Source organism: Lycium ferocissimum, chromosome 6 (assembly GCF_029784015.1).
Source record: "Lycium ferocissimum isolate CSIRO_LF1 chromosome 6, AGI_CSIRO_Lferr_CH_V1, whole genome shotgun sequence".
Classification (NCBI taxonomy): Eukaryota; Viridiplantae; Streptophyta; class Magnoliopsida; order Solanales; family Solanaceae; genus Lycium; species Lycium ferocissimum.
In genome coordinates, this window is record NC_081347.1 from 42,930,178 (window position 1) to 42,938,600 (window position 8,423).

Here is an 8,423-nt window from a genome sequence, read left to right on the forward strand (position 1 = left end):
ATGGCCGGGTAGATACCTAGCGCGCGTGCATTAATCGTGCAGTTGGGTACGGATAACACCGAGGTCTCACAGTGGGGCATGTATGTGCGACACCGAGCCTTGTCATGGCCGGGTATGTGAAACCACCGAACCTTCATGGTCGGGTATGCTATGGATACGAATATGTATATGAGTACGGATACGAATATGGATATTTATATATGTATATATGTATGTACACGAGCACGCATTAGAAATGGAAGGTCCCTATGAAAGACAAGTAAATAATTACTATGATGGCTACTATCTCCTGATTCTCCCATCTTATGCTATTTCTTATGCTCCTATTATGATGTTGATTATGCTTTACATACTCGGACATTATTCGTACCGACGTCCTTTTTTTGTTTTGTGACGCCGCGTCTTGCCCGCAGATGGACGAAGAGACGAATCCATGGATATCTTATTCGAGGACCCATGGTGAGTTCCATTTCATCCGAAGCTACGCTTTTGGTATTATTCTTTGTGTACATACCTATGGGCATGGAGGGGTCCTGTCCCGCCTATATGATGTGACATACTCTACTCTTCTTAGAGGCTCGTAGACAGTTGTATATGATTAGATGTCCTTAGCCTTGTCGGCTCATATTTTGTATATCATTTTGATAGCCTCGTTGGCTTGTGTATATGGATATGGGCATTGTTATTGATAATGATATAAATGTGTTGTTGCCCAGCGAGATTAGCACTATTGATGCGTATAAATTATGAGCAAGCCACAAGGCTCACCTGATGTGAATATGAGAATATGATAAGAGGTACCCGGGTGGGTTAGCACCAGGTGCCCGTCATGGCCCTCCGGTTGGGTCGTGACATTGATACATGTGAAACGTGAGATTCTTTTTGAGTGCGAGTGTTCTCCTTTTGTCCCTTTATATTGATTGATATTTGTGTGAAAGGGACTTTCTTTCTTGTGAGAGCACATGTGTTGTAATACTAGATGAGCAATGAGACCATTCAAGCGAGTCAATGGAATGTGAATGTGAATGTGAATGTGAATGTGAATTGAGTAATCTCTAGAAACTATGTGAAGCTTTTGAGTGTCATAAGGTCATTGTTAGTGCATTTTCGAAATAACAAGAAGGGATGGATATAGTAGAATAATTATGTGTGTTTTCTAATTATTGATACCAACCGATAGTCATGTGCATCTCATGTAGGCCAATTGGCAAGTCGTAAGTTGTGAGTCTTGAGTCGTTTGCTTGAGGACAAGCAATCCGTTAAGTTGGGGGTGTTGATAAGTCGTGGATTTTAGGGCTTTTTACGTCCACTACTTATACTTTTTGAGTAGTCTTTTCAAGTGTTTGTTCATTTTTTCATAGCGTTTTCGTGTGTTTTCAGATTTTGTGAGTCGAGGACAAAATAGGGACAAAATGGAACAAAGGAGCAAAAGAGCACGAAGTTGTGACAAATATGCGGCACCGCAAGTTGGACTTGCAGCCGCATCGTTTGCCCAGAAAAATGACAATGAGCTGAACAAAATACGTCAACTTCCGATGAGAATGCGGCACCGCAACTTCAGATGCGGCCTCATTTTAGACGCCTGAACATCCAGTGAACCAAGCAACATGCACGAATATACGAAGCAAATGCGGTGCACCGCAAACTCAGTTTGAGGCCGCATCTTCAGGAGGACAGGGAAGGAATGCTGAGTGACCTGAGATCGCAAACTCATGTTGCGACCGCAAACTTGGGCCTCAAGTCGTCAATTTGTCCGAGATTTAACATTTTTTCCTCCCTCTATAAATACTTTTACCTAGTGCTCTGTGCACATTATTGAATATTTCCCACTTTTACTTTCTAGTTGTCTTTTAGCATTGAGAGAGCTTTGAATATCATTTATTGTGGAAGATTTTAAGAAGATTCTCCATCTTTTTGTCATCTTCTCCATTAACGTTATTGTAAGCTTTATGAATATTTTCTTTGCTACTACTTTCTATTTAATGAATATGAGTAGCTAAACCATTTAGCTAAGGTTATGGGACCAAACGTGTTAGTTATGTGATTGAGTTTTGTATTCATCCTCCATTTATGTGTAAAGATGTTTTTCTATTCACGCTTCAACCTTTAATGTCATTTAATGGTATACAACATTATATGTACCTAGTTACTTTTCCTTTGCTTGAGAAAGAAAGGGAAAGTTAGGAAAAGAGTAATTAGCAAGAATTTGAGGCTTATAAACCTTATCTAACTTGAGCTAGAGATAGGAGAGTTACTTGAAATAAAATGGGTGTTCATATTTTCACATTCTAAGGCTTGAGAAAGCATAGCAATGATATTTATCAATTTAGTTGAGAAACTTTTGATAAACTCGAGTAACCCATATTTAATTACATCTACACATATAAAGGAGTTGGATTGATACCCATCCGCATTACTTTCCATTGGAACCACAACCTTAGTCCCTTATCCAATAGTTTACATTTCATAACAAATCTCTTAGGCGTTAATGATCAAACTTCCAACCAATTATTAATATATTCCCTTCTCCCCCAAAATATAGACTAATAGTCGAGCGTTATACTTAACTAGTATATTTCTTCATTGTATTCTCTGTGGGATTCGACCCAACCTTGTTGGGTTCTATATTTGACAATGACCGCTTACTCTTAATATTGAAGGTGTAATTTTGGCATATCAGTGAGGTGTACTCGTTATATGTGGAAGTAAAGGGGGACATAGACTCTTTGTGTTGAATGAGATGGTTTGTATGATTCATTCCATGGCTGAGCTGACTTATCTAAATGTCACGACCCTAATTACCAATCGTGCGGGCACCTACCTTATTATCACTAGTAGGCTAACCCTTACCCGTTAACCCATTAATCATTAGCCAATTTCAACTTCTTTAATCATTTATTAACAGTCAATAGATAAGTAAATGAATGAATAAATAAATAAAAAGTCAAAAATTAATAGATAATATAAGTGCGGAAGTCTTAACTGTTGCACCCCCAAGATCTGAAAGTCATCGTACAGGGACTCTAACCAATGATGTCTAAAGAATGAAGTATATCTCAACTATAATAACAAATAATATCTTAAATAAAATAGATATTTGGAAAGAGAGATCTTCAGGTGGCATGGAATGGATAGAAGCTCACCCTCGGATCTGATCGAGCAAACTAGCTTCAAGCTAGAGATGTAATGTGGATGAAATCTCTGGAACACAATCTGCACTCAAAAAGGGTGCAGCACGGTAGTATCAGTACAAACACTATGTACCGGTAAGCATCATAGGCCGACTAAGATTAGTTCACGTATATAAGCATAAAATCAACAAGATAAATGTACTTAATACTCAATTCCAAGTTACAGAATATCCCATAACAGAGTCACAACCTAAGATGACGCTTCTAAGCCACAAGTATGTCAAGTTCCAATGATCTCACATGATAATCACAAGCCCAAGTTCCTTCCCTAGGTAAAGTCACTAATCCACAATTTAACTCAGTTAATGATCATATCTATACCACAACAGTCGTTTCAGCAAACACACCAAAATCAGAACTAAACGAGCCATATAATAATGTAGAATAAAATGTAATGATGTGCAACGCAATGTAATGCAATGCACTGGCCAAATACACACTGTACACACATGCCAGTGATGTCATAGCTCAGTAGTCATGACCTGTAGGGGACCCATGGTGTCCATGTACCACTCGTTCCGGATCCACTCCTCGGACCTGGAGCATAAACCTCCTCTCCAAAAAGAACCTCGGATGCGGGCCACATCAATGTATCCCTCATTTTCGAAACGAACCTCGGACCACGGGCCATAATCTAGGTCACATATGTGCCTTTCCATATATCTGTACGTAACGGTATTTCCTGCCCTCTTATTATCCATGCTTAAATCATCAAGACCGTGTATTAAATAGTATCACAAGTTCAACAAGAAGATTATATTAACTTCTTCACAAATTTCACATCACAATGTATGTATCAACGTATTCTAGTTCATTAGTATGTATGGACTATGAACAATTAGTAATATCAATGTCAAACACAAGGCATCATACCACAAGTCTTCCAAACCATTTCCATCATGCATGAGTGTAAACATGGTAAATCAATACAAACCTAAACAGTGAAGGTACAAGTCACAAAGCCACAAGTCATATCAAGACTTGGATCAACTCAACCATGAAAAAAATCATACAAACCGTCTCAACCAACATAAGAGTCATGTCCCTCTTTACTTCCTCATATAGCAAGTACGCCTCACACTAAGTCTTGTATCACCAAGAAGATCCACTTTTCTATATATTATCATCAATAGTAATTTATACATCAAGTTTTCATCTACGTATTGTCATAAGTTTATATTACAATTCAAGCCTAAACTCATGATCCTTCCTTTCTCCGATAATATGTGTCACAATACGAGAGAACTGAGTACAACATGACAATTTAGGCAATAAGTCAAATCACAATAACAGGGCAACAAGCCACCATCAATAACAATCAACCTAATAGAAATCCATCCCGAATCACCACAGTATGAATACAACTACACCTCATATTTCGACATAAACGTAATGGCGACAGCCCACAAAATCAGAAGTCATACCAACCTAGCTAATATCCAACCAAAACACCATGTCCGAAGACCTAATCATGCTTTCTCCCATCAATTCTACACAATACATACGTTTCGCTAATCAAAGTCTAACTAAAGTAAGCCATAACCTACCTGGAATGCATAACAGGAGCCACGAACTACTCAATACGAGCCTTCTATTTTCGAAGCACCTCATAACGGTCAAGGTCTAACAATATGATGCTAAGTAAGCAACAAACCATGTATTTAAATAAGAACAACAATTTGGGGAAGAAGACCCACTTACTTCTACCCTCTTCAATGGATAAAACCATCCTTTAATGGTGAATTTATCATAACTTCTATCTCTACACTCATTAACCTTCAATCCATGGGTTTCTAACCAATTTACCCTTTCAAACAGATTTTAGGACAAAATTTCCATTTTTATTAGAATCCTAAGTCTCAACATGCAATTTCAACCATAAGAAATCAAATTCCCTTCCTAGAAAGTGATAATGTATACTCTTAGATGCTTAATCAACAACCCATCAATTATTTAAGGGTTTACTAATTCTAGGGTTCTAGGATTTTCACCCACCATTGATGGACCTTAAAATAATCATAGAGCTTGAAGAAGAAATGAAAAGGAACAAATAAAGATGGGGACTTACCCTCCAAGATGCTTTCACCAAAGAATGGAATGAATTTTGCCTCTTTCTCTCTTGAAAACTGACTTTGGGGTCTTAGGAATAATGGTTCGGAGTTAAAATATTAAAATAGGGCATTTTTCCCCCATCGGTTGCTATAGCGTTCACCATGGCTGCTGCAGTGGTCCCGCTATAGTGGCCCTTTGGTCGCTACCAGCGGCCAGCTGGAACAGGCCGCACTAAAACGGGCATAACTCCCTTATACGGAGACCCAACGCAACGATTCTTTTTCCTATAGCTTCGTAATTTCGATATGGATATAATGGTTCAAACCTCACCCAAAAAAAAGGTTTAATGATCAATATGGAGCCGTTTCTATCCACAGACCTCCGGCGAAAACATCGAATACGAGCACGACAAAACCCAAACCCATCTGAAACTCTTTGGAACCTCACCAAAAGTTGTGGACAAGTTAAAAATCATCATATTAACATGTTTGAACTTCTAAAACATTGACACGGGTTCATCCTAACCCGGCATTGACCGTGGTTAACTCTAACTCGTCAACTTAACTAATTTCTCTATCAATGACTCAATTTGCACTCGAACCTTGCGGAAACCAACCCAATGACTTCATTAAGTCATAGATCATACTAGCGGGACTTGGAGAAGGTTCAACAAGGTTAAATAGGTCAAAACACTATAACGACTAAACGGGTCGTTACACTAAAGTCCTAGTATGGCTTATAGCATTGTGACTTGCACTTTCATTGCATTTGATTTCACTGATTGATCATGCTTACTGTTGAGTTGATTTATCTAAGTCTTGATATGTCTTATAGAGTTGTGACTTACAAAGTATATTCATTTGCATTGATTACATTGATTTAAGCATTTTGCATTCATTCACTCATACATGATGGAAATGGTTCGGAAATGATTCATGAAAGACTTGTGGCATGATGCCTTGTGTTTCACATTGATATTGCTAACTGTTCATAGTCCATACATACTAATAAACTGGATTACGCTGAGACATACATTGTGATGGATAATACTAATAATAATTGAAGATGGAACATATACATCTACATAAGGCACATTTGACAGGGGGTGACGATGTGGCCTTGGTGTGAACTCGTGGTCCGAGGTTCGTTCCGAAACGAGTGGTACATGGACACCATGGGTCCCCTACAGGTCATGACTATTTGGGCAAATATTACCATTTAGCATGTGTGTACAGGTTTGAGGTATTTGGTCAGTGCATTTCACATCATTATATTTTGCATTGCACTTCATTACTTTTTACTCTGCATTATTATATGGTTCTTTTAGTTCTAATTTTGGTATGGTTTGTTGAAACGGTCGTGTGGTATAGACATGATTATTAACTGAGTTAATTTGTGGAGTAGTGACCCTACCTAGGGTCGGAACTTAGACTTGTGAATATTGTGTGAGATTATTGAGACTCAACAGACTTGTGGGTTAGAAGCTTCATCTTAGGCTGCTATTCAGTTATGGAATGTTCTGTGACCTTGATTTGAGTATTATGTGCATATCTGTTTATCTTGTATATTTTATGCTTATATGCGTGAACTAATCTTAGTCGGCCTATGATGCTTACTCAGTACGTGTTATTTGTACTGATGCTACTCTTGTTGTACTCTTCTTTGAGTGCAGAGTCTGTTGCTAGTTCCAATTTCTATCATTGAGAGTGATTCGAGTCTACTTGACAGAGATTTCAGGGTAAGCTTTGGCTAGATCCGCAACCGGGAGACTCCTCCTTTGCATTTGGCTGTCTACTTTGTATTCTTGAGATAATATTGATATTTTGAGATTTCTATTTTCTTATTAGATTTGTATCTTCTTGGTAGTAGCTCTTGTACTAATTCGGACCAGATTTTGGGGTTGTTGTTATTTCCGCACTTGTTATCAATATGATTTGAAACTGTTAACTAAATCACTGTTTATTTCCGCATAATTTTTATAAATGATTAAAATGAGTTGGGAATGGTTCGCCTACTTGAGGGGACAGTGTAGGTGCCCTCACGATCCGCGAATTAGGTCGTGACAGGGGGCCATGAGTTGGGTCTTCTGAGTGTGTTTTGAAAGGTTATTTTAAGTTTTCTTCTATTGTTTAAAATTTTCTAACAAAGCAAGGATGATGTTATATAAAAAGTAAAATACTAATATAATCAAAGAAGGATACTTATCATTAGAATTAGAGTGAGATTCGAATTTTTCCTCACTCTGTCACGTACCAGCCTAGGTGAGGCCTGATTTGCACCCGGCACCTTACTAGGGCAGAGCGAACCAAACTATATCTCGCATCATCTATGTATCGAATGACAAAATAAGGCCAAGGAGGCCAACCATGAACATAATATGATGCATATGTATATGTACAATGGGCCCATGAGGCCAACAAACAACTAACAAGACATGTTTAAGGCGTGTACGAAAATTGTCTGCAAAGCCTCTAAGAACATAACCGAAGCGCATAAGTCGGGGGTCCCAACGTACCTATAACACAAAAATACACATATACAATCCCTGACTCGGTAATGCTCCGGGAAGAAATGGAGCTCACCAATCAGAGCTGGTACTTGGAGTTTTGTTTTCATCTCGTCTCGTTATACTTGCGTTTGAACGCAGCGTCCACAAACAAAAGGACGTAAGTATGAATAATATACTGAGTATGTAAGGCGAAAAGGCAACATAATAAACATATGCTGCAAAGAAGGAGAATAAGAATCAACGTGACGTTTCTGACTTACCAATGAGAATCTAGCATGTATGACTCTCTATAGTCTCCTGTGCTTAACTACATCTATGTACAATACTGTGTCTCTGACCTACTTGTCATCCTAGTGGTATCTGCCCAACTGCTCAGTGGTAATTGCCCGACCGGCCGTAGCACGGTGGTAACTGCCTATCCGATTATCGCCCGATAGTAGAGCGCATATGCTCGACTGATCGTATGGTAAAATAATACAAACCGGCCATAGCTCGGTGGTAATAACTGCCCAACTAGCCGTATCATGGTGGTAAATACATATCTGCCCAACCGGCCGTAGCTCGGTGGTATAACTGCCCAACTAGCCATAGCATGATAGTAAATACATATCTGCCTGGCCGGTCGTAGCTCGGTGGTATAACTGCCCAACCAGCCGTAGCACGGTGGTAAA